At 45.1% G+C, this 25,112-nt stretch overlaps 1 protein-coding gene across 1 annotated transcript in view; it reads right to left on the bottom strand.

Annotated features, from left to right (window-relative positions):
* Positions 1-316: 316 nt before the first annotated feature.
* The window catches only part of SMIM13 (small integral membrane protein 13), a 154,729-nt gene continuing 129,933 nt past the window's right edge, over positions 317-25,112 (bottom strand). The window contains exon 3 of the transcript XR_657301.2: positions 317-368. The gene's annotated coding sequence lies outside the window, so the exon portion shown is untranslated. The remainder of the gene's footprint in view (positions 369-25,112) is intronic.

Raw genomic sequence — 25,112 nt, 5'->3', positions numbered from 1 at the left:
GAGGTAGCGGGAGAGCAAAACCAGGCTTCCCAGCTGCTCTAGGTGGGAGAACAGTTACGGCATGAGCCACAGGAGGATGGGGGCAGCACAAGGCGGGAACTAATCCCTCTGCACCCGTGACAAGTCAGGGCAGCTCCACAACCCAGCCCAAAAATAGGAACCCCCGCAAGGCAGGTTATATCCACTTGGGGCTGGGTCCCAAGTTCCCTCCCCACCTAAGTCACCCGCAGCCAGCCTGAGGCATCACTGTGCTCCAGCTGCCCATCAGCATTTTGGCACTTGCTCTCACAGATCTGTCTTCTGAGAAAAGTTATTTTTCTTGTGTGTTTCCTCATGACGATGGCCGAAAGGTCTAAGGATTGCCAGTGCTGCATTAAGAAAAAAAACCCAAATAAGTGGAATGGATAAATGAAAACGTTACCAAAGTGGCAGGCCAGGTGCACCAGATCATGAGCTGGGTCTGTTAGCAGTTTGGGCTGCCTTTCTCATTTAGGAAAGCCAGTACCAAGAGCTTCAGATGGCAGGTGAATTATCAGGGATTTACTGGCGGGCAAGTGGGGGCAGTAGCTGGCCTGCCTGCCTCCCCGATTTTTTTGCTGAAGTTGCAGTATCCAAATAGTAGTTCTTTTCACCTTATCTCTTCCTCTAAACTTCTTATACATATGCATGCTTGCAAGTCACCTCAGGTTAGCTTTGTTGGAATAACAACAGATCATTCCACATACCCAGGTTTTGGCTTTTCCAAATTCCCCTGAATGTGAAAGCTATTAAGTTGACATGTTTTCCTCCGTGTGATTCTCCTGGTATGGCTTTGTGGTGGCCTGATGTCATACCTAACCACAAAAGACCATGATCTAATATACCATAACTGTTAAAAAATATAGTGTCCGACACATTGGTTTCCTAACCTCATGGGGAAAATATTTATGCCATAAAACTTCTTAACTTTCAAAAAAGAAGGGCCCTGAAAGATGGTATTTGAAATACCATATGGTATATATGGGGAGTAGGAATATGAAATGTGTGAGTTTGGTTTTTTTTTTTTATTTTGAGAAAACAGAAGTACTTGGTACTTCTGTAGAATATGGAAAATACGTTTTTTTAATGTCCAGGTCTCTTTTATACCACGCTGGCAGTTCAGCAGTTTGGCATTGCTGGAGTGGTATAAAGCAGCCTCTGGGTGAGAATTCAGTTCAGCAGCATGGAATTGCAATTTAAAAAGTCAATCATTTGCAGGCTTGAACTGAAGAAAAGACTTATAGGAAAGGACACATGAATATGCAATTCATCTGCTGCAAAATGCTGTTGGTGAGGGTAAAGCGGCAGAAAGGATTTTCAGGACATTGTGTACAGGGGGAGACTGTGAAGGGACAAAAGTATAAAAAAAGACTAACCCTTCAAGACACAGACTTCAGCGTTGCCGCTAATCGCTGTTTTGTTTTCAGCAACTGAGATTCTGCACCGGTTTACAAACATGCCATTCGCGTTTGGAGCTAAACGGATTTATCTTGAAATGCAGCCCTTTTCCTGAGGGCTTGTGGCCTGTAAAGATTTCCACCCTTTTTTTTTAATTTTTTTTTTTTCCCCTTTGCCTGGCAATGGTTGCGTTCCCACATATAACTAAGGTGGAAGCTGGCAGCCCCCCAGAGGCAGGGGAAGGGCTGGAATTTCCCAGGTCACGCTCAGGAATGCAGCCTTCTGCGATGCATGGGACACTACCTCCGAGCAGGAAAGATGCTTACAGCTGCTTTCTGTTCTCTGAGACAAGTTTAATAACGTCACTGTCTAAACTAATTAATTCTCTGCAGACCAAGAAATGCAATCACTGCTACTGCTGGTGATCTTTAATGCATGCATTTCCATTTCCCCCTCCCTGCAATGAGGCAAGGAAAGGGTGCTCTTCATTTCTGTCCTCACCGGCATCTCACATACTTCACCTGCATGATGGTCCTGCAGCCGGTCACGGACTCAATGACCCCAAATGCAGAGGTGAAGGCTTGGGGGCCGCAGGGGGGTTTCTGGTTGCAGCTCAGGCTTGGCCAAAGCTTCACAGGGTGCAGGCGTTCCAAGCGATTCCTCCCCCTGGTCCGACCCCATGCTGCATACCTGGGCTGATGCAAACACAGATTTGGACCTGAGCCGCCTGTTTCAGGCCAGCTCTACCTACTGTGCCCTCGGGGGGCACCGGGCTCTGCCTCAGATCCGACAGGCAGAGCCTGGGGCTGCAAAAGCTGGCAAATCAGTCTAAAAATAGGTGTTTCAGTAAAAGTTTGTTTTTCAGCTCTGTTTTGCTGCCTTACAGTGCGTCACGCTAGAAATGTGGGCAAGTGGTTTTTGGTACCGAGAGCCGCCTTTTCATTTTAAAAGAATGTCCCCACCAACCACATCCCCATGTAAGGAAAAAGCAGCAACTTACTGGTAAAGCTGTTAAGTGGGAAGGCAGAATTACACTCTTCGTTAAACCTTACTGTCATTAAGCGAGGCTTCGATGATTTCAATAGCTCCTTACTGGGAGTGACGTGCGCACGGAGGTCAGCACGCACCCCACCTGCCCATCTTTGGGCTGCTAAAAAGCAGGAGCCTTGCAAGGCTACCAGGCAGTCTTTTTACTCCCTGGTGCGTTGCTGTTGTTTAGGTCTGTCTGTTTACCTAAATCAGAGGAAGCGTGGGATGAAATACTTCTTCATTAAGGCATGGCATGCTGCAGCTGGGGTCTTGCCTTCCAATTTATTGGATAGTCTGGCATAAGTAACGTTTTGCATTTATTATTTTTTGACTGAAGGAGAAATGTCCCCCTGACAAACTGGAATGCATGGAGAGCATTACAGAAGAAGGTGAAAAGAAAAGTTTCTCTTGCCTCGTACGGAAAGTGTGCCACATGCAGCTTGATACGTCAGCCAAGGGAAGAGATACCCTCATAAGCTGCTACTGAAACTTGGAGGTTCAGGAGCACAAGCCAGTCACTGCTGGGTATTTGGATGAATAAAGTATTGATTATTATCCAAGTGACCCTGAAAATAAGAAAAGGGTGGAATAGTTTTTATTCTGATTTTGTGGACAAATTCTGTTTTTATAATGGAACAATCTCAAATTCCAGAATCTGGGGAAACAAAAAACAAAAGGAAAATTTTGGGAGATACAAAATCTGGACACAGGATGGCATTTTGGAACACGGATTCATCTACTGTTAAAAACAAAACCAAATGCTGAACTCTTTAACCCAACCATAGTATCCCGCTGATTCAAGAAGCCCCTCCGTTCAAAGAATGTAAACTCTGCTATGACAGGAGCCGAGTGCTCTCTTTTATGGAGAGCAGGAAACTTTTCTAAAGGGCCAGTTTACGACCTGGCTGGAGAGCTGGAAATAATTAAGTGTTCTTGTCAAAGGTCAAAGTCATAGGGTTAAATTCCTAGGAACTCAAAACAACCCTCGGTGACTGCGCCAAGACTGATCATTTGGCCCTTTTCTGCCCACCAGTGGGAAGGCAGCGAGCGGCCTGGGACAGGAGTGAGCCATGCCTCAGTTATCTGCCCTTTCCAATTCCAAGTCTGACATTTTGAGACTCATCACATGCTCGTGGTCTAAAAAAGCGTAGCTGAGGTTGGAAAAAAAAAAAATAAATCTGGACATAAGAATTGCAGCCGAATGACCTATTTATAGCAACTCCAAATATGAACTAAACACCAAATGACAAACTAAGATCTTGATTCATATTCTACTTCTGATGTAACCCTGCTGAACTCAGTGGGGCATTAGACTCTGCAGCAAGAATCTGCCTCCAGATGAAAACAGCAGCACTGGTCTGGCCCTTGGGGAGCTGTCGTGCTCTGCTGCATACATGAAAGCTGCAAAACAGTCTATGACTGTAGGGAGCTTGGTGCTTAAATTTGAAGCCGTGCATGGTGTTATTACTGAGCAGTGCTCAAAAATGTAATGAGGCAGGAGGGGGAATTCACTCATTGGGTGCTTTTTTACCAAATGACGACGTTAGCCTCTCAGAGAAGCAATAGTCTATCTCCCTTTGTGAAACTTAGCTTAAACATCATGCAATAATGAGTAGCTTGAATTTGCCAACATCCCTAATACAAGCTATAAGCACTTCATGGAGAGATGTATGGAGTGCGCCTCCATTCAATGCACTCACCAGCATGAAAGCAGAAAGGCAAGCAGGGGGCGGAGGTGGAGAGGACCGATACCTCCTCCACAATACTGTGTGCTGGAGGGAGACGTGCGCTGCGTTACTGCCCTGAGAGTTGCTTTCCTCATTGCCTTTCATTCAAAGTCTTTTGCCCTGGCCCCTCCAAAAAATATTTGACTCTTTCTAATGTCCTTTTGGGGGAAATGAGCATCTTTATAAGGCAAAGAATCCCCCCAAAACCCCTTGGAGAGTGTTTCTCAGCTCTAATTTCCTATGGGGTCAAATTGCCTGTTATAGGCCAAGCAGATTTTCCTGCTACACTGGGAGAGCAGACATAGTTTTATCCCAGTGTTTTAAGCTCAAAAGCATCTTTATTCATCCTTGTGCAAGGAATCAGGTCATTCTCTGTTTGTCCGAGTCCCTTGCTTGATTCAAAACAAACTATCTGGTATCAAATTTCTCCATAAAATAAAGTAAAAAGTTTCAGGTTGGATCCGAAATCCAAATTTGGCGGACGTCTTGCTTCACAGTGGGATGAACTGAGGCCAAATTACAACTACTGATGAGATTTTGGGACAGTCCAGACCCTGGCACAGGGGGATGGGTCAATCTCTACTGCAGGTGGCCCTTCTGCCTACGCCTCTTCTCAAGCTCTTGTTCTGCCAGTCCGCAAGCAATCCTGCTCCATCAATTCATCCTTGTTCATCCCCCTCCTTCCTCGCCGTTCAAATTTCTAAACCCGAAGAGCAACTGAGACCATGCAGTGACCTTCTGCACTGACTGCTCTGTCTTTTGTGAATCTAAATTGATTTTCCTTGCATGGGAACATCCAGGATCTACCCTTTGACCTTCAGCCTGAGGTTGTGTATTAGGAGTAAGAGAGAATGTGAAAGCGGCATTTGACTGTCAGCATCGGCAAGAAATATGAGCCACCCTCTACTAGAAAACAGTCTGTTTCTGTCCAGTGCCTGGAAATATGGGAATTGCCAGACTTGCTTAGACACAAGGGTCAATATCCTGTCTCTGATGCTAGCCAGCACCAGATGCTTCAGAGAAAGGTCTGAGAAGCCTGTAGCTGGCAGATACAGGATAATCCCATTCTTATCTCCCAGTTTCGGAGAACAGTATAGCCAGCACGCACACAAATACAGGCACATATGTGCACACTGGAAACCGCCTGCCTCGGAGAGCTCTCTTCCTGGAAATATTGCAGTATTCTGTGTCACGTCACGTATTGTTAAATACCCACTGCAATAGCATGCAACGGACCCCAAGGACTCGTCTCTGTTAAGGAAGGGAATGAATAAGACAAGGGATGCTGAGGGCTCAGCAGCTGTATTTAGTGCTTGGGTTTCTACAATCAGCGTGCAGCTAGCAATTGAACTGAAAATGGCTGATAAAAACAACCCTGTTCACCAGCCCAGAGCAGCAGTCCAGACAGGAGCTAAAATATCATCGTTTTGACAGGAGAACAAGGTTGTTGGAAGAAATTGCCAACCCTTCACCCATATTCCTATAATCTTGGCATATTCTTGATCATGATTTAGTGACTCTTTTCCACCCCTCCAGGGTCAACTCTTAGGCTTCCTGACGACTTTAGGCAAGTAGTCAATGCTCTTCAAGTCTCTAAGGTGTGCTTAGCTTGCACTAACGCTCCTCCCAGCACCTACCTACTGGAAGGAAGGCAAAGTGGGACCAGGCTGAGCTTGGATATGTTTCTACGCTGCCCTGAACAGATCACCCTTTCTACCTATGATTTAATAACGTTTTTTCGTAACAACATTGATCCACAGGGAAAAATGGGCTTTCTTCGTGTAAAGCTGAAGCTGGGGATTTGACGTGAGGTTTGTCAGGGATTCTGGAAAGCTACTGGAATGGCTGCTGTGGATTTCCTGGCCCAAGTTCTTTCTGTGTTTTTATTTTATCTGCTGTTACGTAAATCAGATGATTATGAAAACATTACACTGTTCAGTACCCACAGCTCAGATGAGAGGGGGAGAAGGAAGTTTCTGTTGACCTGTTAGAGAATTTTGTTAGTGATACAGTTGAGGAAAACAGAGATCTCAGCACACTTTGCTTGTTTAATTAGCGTCTGTTTCTAAGCCTCAGATGTCCCACAGAACTCTTTCTGTACAAGTAATTAAAATGCGTAAAACTGTAGAGAGCTATAAGATGATAATCCACATTATCTGATACTGCTGCTATTTGATATCTCTTCAAAGTACAAAGCAACCTTGATCTTCGTAATGCTCTTTACTCAGAAAGAGGCCCAACACAAAGGGACTTACAGGTTTGCTTTCTAAAATTGGTGGGCATAAAAAATAGGATTGCAGTTTCTTGGCAAAAAAAGTGTTTCCTTGGTATTAATGGAGTAAGCTATTTTTAGTTTTGTTCTGAAGTCTTTGTGAGGGGCCTCTCTGAAACAGTTCAAAACACAGAAAATCCTCTTCCCTAATCTGGAGAATATCGTACTCCCTCTCTCTTGCAACTTATGTTATTGAACAGTGAAAGAATAATCTCACAGGCAGCTTTTTCTGGAAAGGTTCCTTAAACAAAAGCTCCCCCTGCCCTCCCCCATCCTTTACAGACACACTTCCATCCAGGGGTTAACTAGCCCCTCTGCAAGCAAAGCAGAGCCCTGTAGGGAGAGGGAGCTGAGCCCCAGCGTTAACTCTCTCTTAGGACCACTGCGTGGGAGTCCTCAGTCCCCAGCAGGCAAACTCATCCTCTCATTCTCTTCCTTCTCCTCCCCATCCTTCCTGCAAGTGCAGGTGATCAGCAGAGCTGCTTTTTTCAGGCAGGGCATAGTTTGGGAGAAACAGTGCATTCAGATACTGCTAGTCCCGTATGTGAAACCGCATGACCATGTGATGCAAAAGCTGATCTGATATAAATTCATTCTGCTGGCTCAAGCTGGTTAAGAAGTGTTGATGGTTACTCTTGCATTGGCAAGATTCATGCTGGAGCAGACCTTGCCATCAGTACAAAGCCACCATAAGAGCATGAAATCAAGATAAACCCCGTACTGCAGGTTCTGGCTGACTTAGCAGCGCCTGGCCCGCCCATCACATCCGAATGTCGCTGTGTGTCCCTCCCTGGTGGGGATCAAGTACGTACTGATGAGTGACCGCTCCACATAGTCTTGCAACAACAAACCATGACGTCGGGTGGTCCAGGGCCCCAGCAGGTTTAGCAGTGCTGTCCATCACTGCACGCTGCACCTCTGCGCAGTGAGTATGGGAGGGGAAAGCATGATGCCTGCTCGTCAGATGCTGGCTGGCCCACCGAGCCGAAAACCCTTCCTCACACCAAGCCGTGGCTTGCTGTTTCAGCCAACTGCCCCCCATCAGGTAGAGACAGATGCCCAAGACCCCTGTAAATGGGATCCTGAGGACACCCACCACTTGAAGGTTTAACCCCCGACTGCCCCCCCCCCGGGTGTACTGAGAGCATGATGTGTATTGCCCTGCAGTACTGGTGCTCGATACAAACCTCAGCTTACAACCAGGAAACCTCTCCTTATGTCTCGGTCCACCGTGCCTTCCTGGGGGGCACAGTCCGGTGCTGGTCCCTCACTGCTCCTCTGCTAGAAAAGCCAAGCCTCGCCGGTTCAGAGACTATTTCCTGAGCAGCCCCGCGAAGCTGTTTGGCAGCGGCTGCCCTGTAACCGATCCCACCGAGCTCGGCGGGGCAGGCCCGGGCTTTCCAAAGAGAGCAACCTCAGGATGTAACAGGAGAAATTAGGGGGCCTCACAGGCTCAGAGCCAGCGCAGTGCCGGCTCCAAGGATGCTGTTCCATGTGGTCGATCCCTGTAGCTATTAAGGAATAAATTGCTATATAAAGCCATGCCGCAACCAAGTGGAGCCTCAGGAACATGACGGTCACCAGAGAGCTGTTTGAGTCCTGGTAGCTGCTTGCTTGCCATTAGAAACACTGCTGAGGTTATAAAAGCTTACGAGGAAAACCTATCCCCCCGTAAGCCCTGCCGCTGGGACTGAGGCTGCGTTAGGTACCTGGTTCTCCTGCTGCGCAGCCCGTTGCCTGCTCTTTGAGCTGAAATAAAACCTTTTTCCACTGCAAATGGTTTCCTATGGAAAAATCAGGGGTTTGGTTAAATGAAATTATCCATCATATACATCTAATAGAGAGTAAAATGTTACCGTTTGGGCAAAAAAAAAACCCCAAATGCTCCCGAACTCAAAAAAGTTCAGCCAAAATACTGCAGGTTTTGATATGCTGCCAAACTCAGTATTTTCTATGCAAAATGTTTAAAAAAGAAGTAGCGTCTGTTCTAGAGGGACCCTCCACCTTCCTATTTCCTCATCAAATGGTCAGGAACATACTACTGTTTTACTGTTGGCAGGGAAAAAAAAAATTATGTAGGCTGTTCAGAACCAGCCTTTTTTCTGCTTGTACATTCATGATAAATTATACTTTGAAGAAGAAGGAAGATATACGATTGTAGAATTGGGGGGGGGTTTACCTGGAAGAAAATACAGATAATTGCTTTCTTCTGATCTTGAAATAAGCCTTTTTCCCTGGAGACTGCAGGAGGAATTTCCTGTATTTTTCCAGTAGCGATGCCCCACTCCACTCAATGCTTTTCCTCGATGCCCCATTCGCCCCTGTGCCAAAGCCCTACCTTCCAGTTTCCTCACTAACTTCACAGAGCTGCAGGAATTAGCTGGCATAACTGAGAAAGGGGATGCGGTCCTCAGTCCTGTAAAGTTTTCTGTTAGCGAGTTTAATATCTTTCACGCTGGAGAGCTAAGGTGAAACGGTTCTGTTAAATTCAGATGATGTCTCCTGAAGAACATGCTCCATCTGTGCTCCCCATCCATCTTTTTCTCCTCCTCATCCTTCTCCCTGTCAACTGAGTCCTGCCCGAAGAATAGTAATAACTTCAGTTTGTTTTAAGGAATAACTGTTCCTCTTGTTAGCTGTGCCGTTTCCAGACTCTCAGTTGATTTCTAACTTTCACCTAGCCTGGAAGGTCTTAAATTACAGAAACGAGAACATATAAGAAAACTGCAGTGCTCTGTTCTAAACAAAGCCCAAACGCATATTCCTCATTTCTTTATAGCACCATAGTGATAATATTGAAGCTATTGCCAAAGTATAACTTGACACCGAAGAATGGTCATTATTAGCAGTACCCCACTGTGTTTTTCGGGAACGGGAGGTATGAACATCCTTCACATGAACATAAAATGTGAATAATGAAGATACTTGCAGGTATGCACTCTCAAAAGAAAAGCATGGGTCCAAAAGCACTGCACGGAACTTTTTTCCCTGAAGGTGATTAAATGCAGATGGCTACCAGGAAAGCTGGGTTTCGCAATAGCAGTCATATAGGACCCTTCAGACTATTTGGCTAGTAACTTAAGTTAGGAAAGCTATTCGCAGAATGTGACCTCTGGAATGTAGTTATTCCAGGAAGATGTAACATATTATCAGGGAGTGAATTCCAGGACTGAGTTATTTCTGGTAATAACAGAACTACGACAAGAATATTTACAACTAGCTTATTAAACAAAAACATTGAAATATTTGTCAAGGAGTTTATTTACAATGAACAATTTCTGCCGCTCTCAGCTTCTACTTAGGAGAGAAATAAATGGATAGAGACTTTGGAAAGGATCCTGTATGTTCATTTACAAGATACATACAACTCCCATTAATTTTAAACAAAGGGGTAATAAACAGCAAAGACTAACAAGACAGGCAACCCACGGAACTGCTGCAAGTGCCCTCGCACATACTTCAGCCCTTCACAAAAGTTCTCCGTTTCTTCACAGCTGGTCACCATATGAACCAATAGCTCAGTCTCGATGCAGACTTTTACCCTTGTCCAAATAAACCCAAAGCGAAGGTAAGTCAGAACAATGTCACTCAGCTCTTTGCACAGGAGCCCAAAACTGTGCAAGCACAAGGCACTAGAAATGTGAGGGACGATCTCAAATACTTCCCATGCTAAACTGCCCACCAACAAAACAGTTTCTGTTCTCACCACCAGATATTTTAAACCTTGCTGCAAATGGGGACATAAGATTGGAAAGGACTTCCCTGTCCCAGGTCACACAATCCCTTTCCATCTGCACCTTCAAATTAGGTTTGTTTTTATCACACTAATACTCCCTTCTTGCTTCCCCCAAGGGTAGAGATCTCCTTTCAGGGCTGGCACGAGCACTTGAGGTTCATTTGCTCTTGTGTCAGAGCTCTCCTTTACCTTAAACATCTCTCTTCTTTTTCTGGTGTGTATTTGCTGAAGTATCTATAGACAGCAATAGTATGCCCTTGAAGTTTTTGTTTTGCTAAGCTAAACAAAGCAGCAGGCTTTTTAATACCTTTCCCTAACAAAAAAACAACCCCTAATCATCTACTTAATGAACCTAATGCATCTGTCCCAGTATGAATTGATTTTTCTTAGAAGTAGGTCGCTAGACTTCTAGATGACATCTTGGTGCTTTGCAAAATAGCATTGATATTTCTATGCCCCTCCTGGCAATTCACGTTGAGATCTCATTTCCCTTTCTTTAAGGGCAGGTCATGCTGGTGACTCAGGGTGATCTTGTGATCAGCTAGTACGCAACTAGTGTACTCAGGTCTTCCCTTTCCCTGTGTACGAAAACCAAGCATGGAGATTGCACAAGTCACCTTCAGGCTGCCCTGCCAATTCTTTCCTCTAAAGCTCCCCTTACCCCCTACGCCAGCCTTGGCCCAGAAGTGCAGCTCTGGAGGGATGTAGGATATTCCTCCACCCAAAACAAACCTTTGCCTGTGAGTACCTCCCAGCTGTCAACAACCCACAGGCCTTAATGCGTGCCACATCTACATTTTCCCCATTTTCTCTTCCGTGGACAGTACCATCTGACGCTTCCCCCAAAACAGGCTTCCCGCCCACCCTGCTCACCCCTGTCTTGTCAGAACAACGTACACACGTCAGCCTCTGCACTCAGTCATCCGTGGAGTCAGGTTTGCTACTGCCTCAGGGCCAGCCTTGGCTGCTTTTCCTAGTACCAAGAAAAAGGACAAATGCTTTACTCCCAGATAATCTCTACGGCTCTGCCCTCTTCCTACTACACTAAAAAATACTGAAACAATATAATAAACTCTTGCTCAAGCAATGCTAGTTACGTACTTCATTATTTTAGGGAAAACATTTTGCAGTAGCTAAAGATAGTCCTTGGGTTTTATGTTACTTGCTTAAGTGCATGTTGAGCAATCTAACCTTAGCACAGATAAACAAAGTATCCCAGGGAAATTTTAGTGCAATAATCTATCTGCTCTGAGAGAAAGTCGTGCCTCAGAAGCTTTCAGTTAGAAAGCAGTAAAAAAGGAATTTAAAGTGCAGCTGACTATAAATTATGAAGCTGATCCCAGTCTCCCATTTTACAGTGACTTATTTCTATTATTTCTTTTGACTGCAAGCATCCCAAAGGTGGGAGGTGAATCAGGACCCCGAGCATAACTGAAATGGATCTATCAGGCCAGTTGCAATGGCTTGGCTTGCGCTATACCTTCCCTCCCCACTGGTCCCAGCCCCATCTCATTTGCTAAGCACAGCAGCAGCCCCGTTGAGCTGAGACTGCTCTGCACCGTTTGCACTGTCATGCAAACTGCTCCTGTGTTTAATTCACCCTGGCACTGAGATGCATCTGCTTACCCTTTCATAACCCAGCAGCGTGTCATTCAACACGACTGCTTAGACCATGCCCAGAACCCGCCTCTGGGACATGTATTTTCAGTTTTGTAAAAAACACCCAGAAGGCACTGTTGTCTTTTCTCTCAGAGCCAAACCAACACAAGTCTGGGCTATTCTGTTTCCACTGGGTGAAAAGCATATCAAGTGCTACAGCCTTCCTGGCAAGACACAAAACTCTTTAAATTGTACCCATTTTCAGGCTGCAATGTCAAACCAGATGTGGGACCAGATTTACTGTAAAAGGCTCCTTCTGGGCCATGAATCTTCCAGCAAATCTCTAATGCCCTGAGCACAATTTTGAGCAATTATTATAGCCTCACTCGTAAGCCCAGTGAGACTTATCATTTCACGTAATTTTGACATGAACCCAGTTGAAACTCAGTGGATGGTTTTACTTTTTGGTATCTGCTGATGCTTCGAGACAGCTTCATTCCCTCAGCAGAGAAATGAACTCAGTGCGTTGAAACGAGAGGGAGACCCAAGGCAGACAGTTTGTACTTGGTTTCAATATCTCTACATTTGGGATTCTTTTAATGTAGGTTTTTGTTCCAATGAAAGAGGAAGGGGCTTTTTGGAGTGTTTGATGGGGTCAGACCCAAACCCCTGGAACATCGATCTGTCTGAAACAAAAGTTTTCCAGGAAAGCCAAAGGAAGCTTTGGCTCCCCAAGAGCTCACTGCAACACACTGATGCAAACGCAGACACCCACGAAGTGTAATTTTTGTTTCTTAGGACCAAGACTCTCTAGTTCTTTCTTCTTTATTGCTGTCATTATTCAAGGTTTGTACTGAGGACCGCTTTAAATGTAGCCATCTAACGTACAGGCCAGGGTGAGAGGAAGCAGTTTTTAATGGCACTGAAAAAAATATAAGGCAAAAGTCAATCCTGACGCAAAGGGACTCTGCAGTTGATATTGCCAAGGAGAAGAGGAGAAAGAAGGTATTAACAGGGTGCCAGAATATCTTATCAGAGACCACACTCCATGGCAGAGCTGGGAAAAGAGCCTCAAGCCTTCTGGCTTTCAGTCCACTGCCTTAACCAGCTATACCACCTTTGTGAACCCCCCAGCTTACACTGGGGTGGCACATCCACCTCTCCCTGAGTATTTGTCCTGTTTGCAAACTTCATCACAGGTGAATTTATGCCAAAGCAACTCCTGGAGGAAAAAAAAAAGACACAAACGAGCCACAACCAGAGGCTTGCTCTGTTAAGCTTAACTAGTTAACAAGTGCTCCAGGAGCAGCTCAGGGTCTGCAGACCCTGGCTCAGAGGGGGGCGGGGCTAAACAGGACTGCCTGCCATGACGGCCACATGCCAGAGACAGCAAAAATGGGAAAGGAGCGAGATACAAAAGTCCTCGAGCCTGCTGCATCGCTTTGTGCAATGTTTGTTTCATGTCAACGTTTCATGCAACAACTCCGTTATGTAAAAGCGATTTATGTAAAACACCCTTTTCCTGAGGAACTGGGGTGCAGATACATAGACAGCTCTGGGGGCTGAAGCTCAGACAAAACTTGATGAGTCTAAACATTACGAGGCACTAATTGCCTCAAAGGGGGCTATAAACACACAGATTCATGGGGCTGTTGGAAGTTGATGTGGTGAGACAAGTATCTTCTGAAAAATATAAAGAGATGGCCACTGGACTTAAGGAAAATTATTACAGATGACTGTAGCAGGGGTACAAGCTACTATTTGGGAGAATAAATGGACCCGTTGGACCAGTGTTGAAGAGGGAAAGGATTTCTTCTAAAGGTGGAATACCTCTGGAAACAACTTTTGCCAAGCAGCCCTGTAGGCTGTAAGAGAGTAAAAGAATTAGCAGACAGCAAATCGTTCAATAGTGAACCCACTGGCGTTTATACCAGGAATCTCTCTGGGAGGAGAAGGTTCTATGAGCCAAAACACAGCAGTAGCTGATGTCCATAATGTGGATGCAGTCTGAAACGCGCTGAAGCTACCTGAAAGGAGGAGTCTGTTTTCTTTTGGTGTTTGAGCAACACTTTGTTGGTGTTTTTCACCAACTCGGTCACCATCAGGAAGGACAGCTAAATTTCTTTTTGGGACAAGTAAACCTGGAACTATTATTCAACCAAAAATTTTGGAGAATAATGGATTCCACGTATGGAAGGACAAACTGATTTACATGTCCATTCCAAATAACAGGACACACAGCTGTCATACCCGAAAAGGAGGAGCACCAATCTGGACACACACACAGCATCAGTCTGTCCAGCTGAGGAAAATGAGAAGCTGGGAATGAAGACCTTGACTTGAAGGAGATGGGAAAACCCAAGTAATTATTTCGATGTGCTCAACACACACACTGCAGCAAAAGCATTTGGTTCTTCCCTTTCATCTAAAGTTAACCTTTCATTTCTGGATGAAGGAGGGTCCTCAGATATGTTTCCTTGGATTTACTGTAAGACATCTATTATTTGACTTCACCAGGAGCATTTATCCACATCTCGGCTGCGATTTCCTGTTTGAAATTACGGCAAATTGTTTACAAACCTATGATGAGACTTCTGAGGATCAGGCAAATGCTTCACCTCTCCACTGACACAGAAGACAGCAATCTTCCCAGTGCAGCAGAAATTAATATGAAAAGGCTCATACATGCATACAAAAAGATGACTGGTTTTCACCAGTAAGAGGCATCTTTTGTCAATATGTCACAGTTTGCCCTGAGGACTGTGCAGGTTGAGAAAATAATACTCATACCTCATCAGAATAACAACTCCAGCCTGTTCAGGTCTGATGTAGTCTAGCTAGTTGGATTTTCTAGGGTTTCCAAACGCCTGAGGACCCTTTCTGCCTTCTACCTGCCCTGTTCTTTTGGAGGTAACACACACCCACAGCGCTAATACATAGCTGCAACTCCTGTCTTTGCTAAGGAAGGTTCGTTTCTGTGGGAAGCAGGCTTTCTGAAGACGGGCCACAGAGGCACTGAGGTGCCTGCAGGCTCCGGTTCACTGTCCGAAGAGCTGAAGCTGCAAAAGCTGGAGGAGTCCTTGTTGCTAGAGCTTGGTGCTTGCCCCTGCTTCAGCCACAGCAGCCCAATGCAGCAGGGATTGCAACCCAGAAAACTCAGCTAATACGCTCTGCAGCCAAGTTGAAGCTGATACAAGTCACTTTGGTACACTTGGTCATACCTAGAAACGTAGGAGCAGGTATGTTAGCCAGGCTGCTGCATCTGCAGAGGTAATAACCTCTGGACCAGGGCAAGGCAGGCCATCCATTTTTGTGGACCTGAACCTGAAGTCCTGATCTTGCCACCTCAAAATAAATTAGTAGATACTAGCACCCATGGAGCTAGGAGTTGCAGCCAGCTTGGTTCATCAAACACAAGGGAAATGCAACTTCAGGAAGGAGACCAGCATGACCGGCTGCTAGCTATTAGTGAGCACAGAGCTTGGTCTGGGTCCTCCTATCTCAGATGTGAAGACCGGTCTTCGGCAAAATGTTCCACAAGCAATTTAACAACCCTGTTTACGTAGGTGAGCAACTGATTAGTCTGGAGATCAGAAATATTTGACAATGTTAAAAATGTGTTATGGGTGGAAAAAGCTAGGACTAACAAACAGGCAGTTTAGATAAAAATAAAAATGTAGACGGTGCTTGCTTTGTAAGGTGATTGATCAATCAGCTTTGGTTGCTTATCTCTTTCAGAGCAGAATAGACCTGGGGACAGATTGAGAGGGTTCTTTGTAGTTGTGGAGCAAATGGAAATTAATAAATTTACCTTTTGTACTCCCTTCCCCCAGGAAGGATTCCAGCAAGTGCCCCACTCTGAACTCATGTGCACTGAGACTAAGAAGCTGAAGTGCAACAAATTAGCCTTTCCCTCTTCCTCACCTCTCCTTCTTTTGCTAACTCCAGCTTTCTTGCTGGTGGCCCGTCAGACCTCGGTGCTTCCCACTCCCTCTCTACTCACTGCTTTTGACCTCAGAGGTCTGGCTCAATTTTCCCACTCACTGACAGAGCTCTTTGGATCTTGTCTTGTCTAACAAATTTCTCAAATTTCCTTTTAAGTCACACCATCACTTTATCTCTTTCTAGCCATACCACCCTCTCTCCCCCTTCATCCATGCTCCGCCATGCAATGAGGGGAGTTTAAAGACTCCTCAGTACTGACCAATATGGAGAGATCGGTTACTCAGTATTGTTTGCATGACAGAAATTAGTGCCTTTCTCCTGAGGTAATTAGATTTTCCCCTGCCTGCTTGGAGAGGCTGGCAGAAGGGCAGTGTGGTTGAACAGCCTCTGCTTGACAGCTTGTTCCCTTCAGGCCCCGCAAGCAGCCACTGAAAAGCCTACTATCAGCGTTGTACTACATCTGTTGTTTCTCTAGAAATTACTAGCACCTGTGTTCAGGACAACCAAAACATCTGCAGCCATGTCTCAGAGGACACAGGAGCTTCCCTCATGCTCTCTCCTCCATTAGATGTTCTTTGCTTTATGACCAACGGGAATTTTGCCATTGAAGAAAGGCGTTGTTCACCTAATTGTACCTTCCCGCTTTGTGGGTTTAGATGAATGGCCAGGCCTTGTCCCAGCTCCACAACGACAAAGGGGTGCACACTAAACCTCCATCGCTCCCGATCCCTACCTGCATGGGAAGGAAACCTCCATCTGCAGCAACCCCAGTATCCCTTAACTCTGTTTTTTTAAAGCAACTCAGGCTCTTGGTTTCTTAATCATTTGTGATAACAAGACTGAGGGTCCTGAAGCACCAAGGCATTTCTTATTTCCCATGACCGTAATCCACAGAGGTGCTGAGCTGTGGGAGCCAGCAGCCGTCTCACCACGCATGGCACTGCTGGGCTGCACCGTGGAAAGCTCAAAGCCTGTGATCTGACTTTCCAGAGCTACAAAGCTCTTTTTTAGCACTGAAGCAAGGTTAGAAATATCCTCAGGAACCAGGACTGCCAAGTAAATCATCATAATAAAATGAAATTATTACTCAGGATAGCTCCCCTGAATCTGGTGCCTAAAAGACAGCCACAGACAACCACTGAGCTCTTCCCATGGGCTCTCTTATTCAAGGAGCACTCGGCCTGAATATCTGAGAGATCCTGTCAAAAAACAGAGTTTGCCAAGCAGAGAGGAAATTACTAAAACCGGAAGAAAAACATTTGTGGTTTCTCTCTTTTACAAGAAAGAGGGGAGATGGAATAAAAACGTACTCTTACAACCAAGCCTTCCCTAACGAACCAACGGGCAGATGTGTTTTCCTTGGGCTATGTTAACCTTACGGAGGATGCAAGAAACCCGATGAGAAGGGTTGGCGGAGGGCATTAGGAGCGGCGTCCCTGGCAAGGTAAGTGCCACCCGGCAAAACCCCTCCGCTGGCGTTTCGGAGAGGTGCTGCTGTCTAATAGCTGAGCCTGAACCTGCAAGTCTAGAAACAGTCTGGTCCCTCTTCATTTAGATGTGCAGTGACCTTGATTTTTTGAACAATCCTAACAACTAATTTGAACTCTGCTTGTTAAAGGCTAAATTATTTGCTGTTTCACTCTCATGGGCTTTTTTGTTGAAATAATGTTTTCTGGGTGACCACTGACCATTGCAATTTACCTCCTCCGACTATTTGGATGCTGTTAAGTTCTTTAATGAAGACACGTTGCATGAGAAATCAGAGGAGTCCTGCCTCATTTCCAAAGGCAAATCAGGAAGTTGGCTGGCAGCAGAGAGCTTATCTGCAGAGTTGCCACCCCTGTTCAAGAAGGAGCCAAAACCCATGCACCTGCTGTTTGCCGAGGGGAAATATGTTATAAACTCTTCTGGAGAAAGCCCATCCTTACTCTAAGCTATGCATTACCAAACAGATCGTCAGCTCTTAATTATATCATTGATTGTATTTATCGGACACGAAGTCTCTCATTTCCTTTTTAGTGTTGAATATACAGTAAAGTTTTCTTCAGTCAATCTTGGATGCGTCAGGACATGCTAGTAGTTCTCTAAACAGAAGTTTAGGATGTAAGAAAGCTCAAAGATAATTTTAAAATAGAGTTTTAAAGACAAAAGACATAATTCTTTGCAAGTGCAAATTTCACCATAGGTGTGCCTAGCTCATTCCTCTTCATTCCTAGGCTTTCTAGCCTGTAGATTTTCATGTGGTTGAATTTTAATCACGATTTTTTTGCTTTATTTAGGCAACTCATAGTGACTGAGGAACATAACGTGATTGCTGCTTTGCTAGTCTGTGGTGTTGGGCAAGGTGTTTTCTAATGCTAGTGACATTAAAGAAGCGAAAAAAATTGCAAAAAAAAGCATCTGCGAACATTATTTGAATAACGACTACAAAGCTGTGTCAGCGGTACATGCCACTCTCTCTCACTTTCTGCAGCTGTTCACAACTGATCTGTGATTGTACAGAGACCAAGTACGAATACTCAGGAAATACTGCATGGTGACCTGCACCAGGCAGTCCAGCCTCTTTGAGATAAACCATTCAGGGTGTGACAGGATATGGCAATACGATATGATTTGGGTCACATTGTGTATTGTAAGCAGAAAATTAATTGTTCTGTCCTCTTTTGGCCTATTTGAAGGAATCATTTCCTGGGCTAAAAAATATGCTTGGATAAAATGCTTGTAGAGTAAATTCAGCTAAGTAGTTTGCAACACCCTGTGAATTTTTAAAGAGGGACTATTGCTTCTACTGCACTGAACAGTTCCCTTGTACTTCTCTTTTTGAGACCTGTCCGTATGCAGCCAGGAGGACAAGGAAAGGCTAGAGACACCTGTGTAATGGCCAAACCTCACTAAAAGCAACCCCTGGCAAGCTCACTGTAGGTTGCTGAAGTCCGTATCTACCAGCTGCAGATATGACAGCCCCCCCTAAGCCAGGAAATAAGAGAGAGAAAATCCAGCTCAGTGCTGAGGCTTCCTCTGAAGCAATGTTGCTTCACAGGGTCAGTTAAAAAAGTAATCTATGCTGGTAAAAGCATCATATAAACAGTAGGCAAAGCTTGACCAAGGATGGGCATGGGAGTGTTGTGCTGAGGCTAAGTGTCTGGAACATGAAATTTTTTGTCTGCTTCTCAGGAAAACAAAACAAGGCTGATAATAGCAACTTGTGTTTCATCAGACAAGCCACACTGCCTCTTGGAAAGAGCTTTGACTCTCCTTCAGAGCCAGGGGCCCGCTGTGGCTTAAAGGGCTAGCCTGCACCTGATAGCAGAGATAAATGAACATGTTGGGTTGAAGCTTTGAAGGTTGGTGAGACACAACGCCTTGCAGCAGGAGCATTCAACATTCAGGCCTGTGACAGAGGAGGTGGGAGGAGTGCCCACAGGGAAGGAGGAATCTGGTGTTTCAAGAAGGAAGGGGGATGAGGAAGGGTGAAGTAGTTTGGGGAAGGTACGGCATTCTCCATCACCCTCTTAACAGTCCCCATGAACTCCTTCTGCCAGTTGTCCTGCCTACCCTTTCCCAAAAGTGAATTTTCTCCTTACCACTACACCATGCATTTCGATCTGCATGGTTTCCCACAGAGAAGCACAAACTTGAAGGGGCTATTACGTAAAAACGTAACTGATTGCTGCACCAGCACCCCCTAAAGCACTAAACTATCTAATCTATTCTCCTAAATCCAAACTTACAGACTTTCTCTGCTCCTGGAGAGTTTGCCCCCAGTAATCAAGGTAGGCTAATTGATAATGATAGTTAAGATGATTCCATAACTACTCAGAATATCTTTGTTTGTAGGTTACAGGTTGTTTTTTTAAAAACAAAATAATTTTCATTAGCTTTCTCTCACCTAAATTTGCTCTTTCGGTGCAAAGCATTCTCTTGAGTGCTCTACCATACAAGCTTAGTGGCAGGCATTTTATCAGAAGCAGCATATTTTAAGCAAATATTGGCATTTTAAAGAAATTTTAAAGTTGTACTGTCAAGAATCGCAACTGGAAACTATTGTTCTTGCCACTCGGTGGAAAAACAATTTGAATGAATCAAATACTCTCCGAAGAGTATATCATGAATACTAAATACTCAACACACTCCCAACAGTGTCTGGGAAACAGCCTGAAAAGCAAAGACTGTTCTCTGTAAGTGATATAATGTATGCCATTACTTGGTTTGAAGCATGTAGTTGGCTGTGCTCAGACCCTCTGACATCCCATCTAAGACCAAATCAACAGTTTTCCTCTGTCAGCAGTAAAAAAGAGATCTAAACAAACAGATTCGCAGAATATTTAGGCAGGCCACTATATTATAGGGCAAAAATTAATGATCTTCAATTAATCTTTGTGATCCCTCTGATTTAAAACTCAGTGGTTGCATCTACATGGCAGGCCAGAAAAGAAGCTGTAAGTGCAACATGCCCCATAATTGATCCACCCTGTTTTCTTGTTGGAGAGACTCTCAAGATACTGCATAGACATCTTCCCTGAGGTAAGGAGCAAGCAGGGATCACACCCAGATGTATATCCATGTTCTTCCCTCCGTCCAATTACTGATCAAGATCCTCCTGTCCTGTGCCTGAACTGCACTGGGCTCCCTGCCCGAAAGGGCATCCAGACAAGTACCTGTTGCTGCATCTTCTACTTATCTTTCACAGAAAGCCTAATCTTGGTTTCTGGACCTTACTTCTTGTTATGGAAATGACTGCGATATCCATGCATTCAGCATGAGCAGGGAAAGCTCCAAAGGATTTTGTGGCTCTTAGGGATGCTTAAACCAGGACTGGTCTAAGCTCTGAGACATTTTCCCCTTCTCTAAGGTAGCTTCTAAACCTGTTGGCTTCCTCCCGCTGGTTGTCTGCCGGGGGGGGCCGAAGGGCTCTTCTACAGGGTGACAAGGAGTACTAGGGACTGAAACATCTGAGGAGAGGATATTTGATCATGTGGTCATGGAAAGAATTAAAGAAGGGAAAAGGAATTTTATTTTATAAAATCATCTGAACTGCAAGAAATGACCTCCATTACCGTGATTCATAGGTTGAGGGAGGCTGCCTTGGCTAGCTGGGCATCACTGCGTCATTTCTTCACAAGTTTCACATGATGTGTTGAGACACATGGTGGCCTGGTGCAGGAGCTTGGCCATAGGGGAGTAGGGGCCATGAAGCACCCACATCCCTATCCCCCCCTTTGCCCCTAGGCCACAAGGAAACAAATCAGCTTTCACTAACACTTCACCTCCCTCCGAGTAATGGTTTGTTCCACCAGTGCCATTTCTAGCTGAGTCGATGAACTCGTTTGCCAATACAGCATCCCTAAATGTCTCATGCAGGACACCTCAGCAGGACTTTATTTTGCCTTATATTACTCTTGTATGGCTTTCTAAAAATAAGACACCCTTGTGTAACAATAGCACTGTTTGTTTCTACCCACCTTTCTGATTCAACGATCTTCTTTTTCTAAGCTGCAACCAAACAGACCATTGTTGAAGAAAAAGGAAAGAAAATGCCTAAGCAGATTTTCTACCACAATAATTGATGAGTTTTGACCCCTGCAGCCTGGTTCAAATATCAGACAAGCGATCTTGTGAGCTGCACACCCTCAATGCTGTGCTGAACTCTTCTTCTGAGCATAAGTACTCAGGGTAAGAAGCATCACTGACGATGAACTATCCCACATGTATTTCCTAGGAGGAGCTGTGCTTCAGAAAGCCCCTCTGAAAATCAAACTTCCTCCTTCCTCTAGTATTAACAGTTTGATGTTGATAGACAGGAGTAGCAAATTATGCTGTTCCCACACCAATTAAACAGCAAATTAAAGGTGGCACAGAGCTAGGACTCCTGTCGCTCCCTGCCCAGGCCCCACAAAAACATCCCTCTTAACGCAGGCCACCTTGATCCGAGGTGAGGGAGGAGGAGGGGGAGATTTTATGGTCATTTAAGCCCCCGTGCAGGTACACAGCCCAGCTAGGCACGCGGCCCGCTTCAACAGAGATGAGAAAAGGGCTCCTTTTTTGCCTTTAGCGAGACAGACATTCTTCAATTTATTTTATGGCTACAGATGACATAGCTGTCTAGAGGCACTCTGGTGAGGGGAAGCGAGGAGGAGAACAGCCAGCGTGGGGGTGGAGAGCTGCAGCTCTGCCCCTCCATTTGATGTGGTCTCTTTTAAAGGTCACCCACTGGGACCCGACATCAGTCAAACTATTTTTGTAAAAACAACAGTGATCCCAATGAAGATTTATATAACACATTTGTGCTATAGCTCTTGGTTCCTTTTTCTTAAATTACTTAAAGCAATATAATAACTTTTGCAGGCATATCGTAGGAGACTGCCAACATTTCAAACATTTCCTTGATGTAGGATGATCACAATTGAAAGGAATGTGAATTTTATCCAGCCGTCGGTAAGGTTTTGTTTTCCTTAATCCCTGAGACTAAATCATTGGATAGTTTTTAGCCTCCAAACTAAATCTTAATTGAGACTTGCTGTCATTTAGGTTACCGCATGACTCTTCTAACCAAAGCACCAAGGAGTCTTTGAGGAAGGACTGGGACAGGGACCCTTAGCACTTCTCATTGCTGCGAGCTGGTTGTGCAAGAGAGCTCTTCAATACGTAGGAAAAAGCAATCAAAGTTTCTTTTCAGTATTAAAGTTTCTTTGTTTGAAGTGCTCTCCTAGTCAAACCTGTGAACAGTGTAACCTAGCCAGGATTCCCACAGACTGGTAATAAAACTGGTGGTTTGTGTCCCAGGGTGCTGTCATTTTGCTTTGCGCTGCACACACACGGGTGACTTTTTTCCCCCAATGTGAGAAATCAGCTTATCTCAAGAACTGTACAAAACAAAAACCAAAACCCTCCATCCCCCAGCAAAATTCACTAGCAGTTGGGTTTCATCTAGGCATCTGTGGAGGTGTTGAAGAAAACAAGCAGTTCAGCTGTGATGGCTGTGTCACTGAAATTAATAGTAAAGATCCTGACATGGGGGAGAAAATTAGGGATATTTTAGTGCCATATCTACTGAACTAATTTGGGATACCTCCAGGCACTCTGGCAGCTAAACGGCAACATTCTCCCTAGCGAAATAGGTTAGGTCCCTTTTCAACAGGAGCAGAGGGCGGTTTCTGTTCCCATTGCCAGGATCAGCCACAGATGCAAGGAGACAGGAGTGGAAACACCAAGTACAACCCCCCGTTCACCTTCCCATCAGGAACAAACCCACGCCAACACCAACAGAGCGCAAACGTCCTGCCAAAGGTGGGAGCGAGGGAGGAGGGGGAGAACAGCCTGTTTGCCATCTCCCTCAGCCCCACTACATCTCCATGGCATCCCTCAGGCAACATGAGGGATGGTCTGGAGGCTTTGTTTAATTTGGAGGAAAAACCTAGAAGCACTCACAGTTCTCCGCGACTAGTCTCGGGGAGAAGCACTTAAAGGGTAATGCCAAGGCTTAGCTTTAACTAGGATTTTAGCCCTGAGTCTCAGGTAAAGACTAATAATTTAGACTGACTGTTCAGGTTCTGCCAGCATTGGTGAAGACAGACAGGCCATTTTTCACCCCGAAACAAGTAGGGAAGGGATGAAATCCAGGAATCTCTGGAGGGACCTGTTTCTCCCTTTCTAGAAGGGCTATGGATTGCTAGCCTGGAGCTGCATGTCTAACTTTCTGACAATTAAAATTAGGTCAGAGGTGTCTGGGTTTCTGCACCATGGCTTCCCCCTTTTAAACAGTGAGTGTAACTCATTCCTCCTTCGCAAGGGAGTCACAAGGTTGAACGCGACAGTGGGCGCACATCATGCACACAGTGCACTACCAAGTGCTGAAAAGAAAATAAAAAAGCCTGTACACAACCAGCCTGAGCACCTCTGCACTTCACAGCTTTCATTCCAAACAGCACCAGCATCTCCCAGAAATATATTTAACTGTTCTTTTTATTTGAGCTGTTGAGAGTTCAGATTCTTACTTCTATTTTGTATCAGGATTCAGGTAAATAATGAATCCCAGTCACCATTTTGCTTTAGGGAAGTATTCCCAGTAAACACCAATGGACTTCTGAATTTTTGAAGCTATTCTAAATGCATGGCTTAATGATAATTAATAATAAGAGTGACTGCTACTTCTTAGCACAGCTCTCAATCACTACAAAACTTCTGCCAAAATCCTACTAATCGAATAGTACAGGTTGGCGAGCAACTGACTGCTGCAAGAGATGTGGGAGCCCTGGCAGAGAGTCAGCTACATGTGTGCCAGCAGCACACACCAGCAGCAATGAAAGCTATCCGAGCGCTGGGCTGCACCAGCAGGAGCACAGCCAGCAGATATGGGGAAGTGGTTATTCCCCTTCGCTCTGTGCTCATTAGAGCATATCTAGACATTGTGTCCAGTTTCACACACCCCAATACAGGAAAGACACCCATAGCCTAGAGTGAGTTCAGTGTAGGGCCACCACGATGGTCACGGCTGGAGCACCTAACCTGTGAAAAGAGGCTGAGGGACCAGGGCTCATTCAGCCTGGAGAAGCGATGGCTTTGGGGTGATCTATCAGCAGCCTTACGGTACCTACAAGAAGGTTATCATGAAGACTGAGCTAGGCTCTTTAGAGGTGCATGGTGGGAGGATGAGACACAAAGGTTGTACATCGAAACAGGGGAGTTTCTGACTTTATGTGAAGGAAAGTAATTTCCCCCATGAGGACAGCCAAGCAGCAGAGCAGGTTGCCCAGAGAAACCATGAAGTCTCCATCCTTGGAGGTTTTCAAGACCAACTGGACAAAGCCCTGAGTGACCTGAGCTGATCCCACAGCTGGCCCTGCTTTGAGCAGGAGGTTGGGCTAGGTGAGCTCAAGAGGTCCCTTTCCTACCTGAATTATTCTGAGATTCTCATACTGTAAACTGTCGTTTGTCATTAAAGGTATAGAAACATCGTCAGTCATCACTGGATAGCTCGAGAGCACACAGGGCAATTAAACTATAATAACCTGTGGGCCTTCTCTCCAATAGCATCACATCCATTTAGTTAAAGAACTTCTGAGAAAAGAACTCAAAGGTTATCGTCATATAACTATGTGAGTGGTCATGACTAAATGCTGATCTGTCACGACCTAGTCTGGAGCCAAGTGAAGCAACTGGAAAGTTTGAGGGTACACATCAGCTGGCTTGAGATGTAGATACCCAAACCTGGACTCATTATTGGCAACTCCATCACTCTCCATGAAAAGACGTAAGTCCCTGTCCTTAGGCAGAAAGCTAAAATAGGTCGGACTGATTAGTGCCTAAACACATTTACTCTCCCCTGACGATAAAGGGGGTCTGACTACGCCAGATGTAGCTGCATATAGTGCACACCTGTAAAGTTAGA

Source organism: Aptenodytes forsteri, unplaced genomic scaffold, assembly GCF_000699145.1.
Source record: "Aptenodytes forsteri isolate BGI_AS27 unplaced genomic scaffold, ASM69914v1 Scaffold63, whole genome shotgun sequence".
Lineage (NCBI taxonomy): Eukaryota > Metazoa > Chordata > Aves > Sphenisciformes > Spheniscidae > Aptenodytes > Aptenodytes forsteri.
The sequence above is the reverse complement of the archived record's forward strand: the minus strand, read 5'-3'. Positions and strand labels throughout refer to the sequence as shown.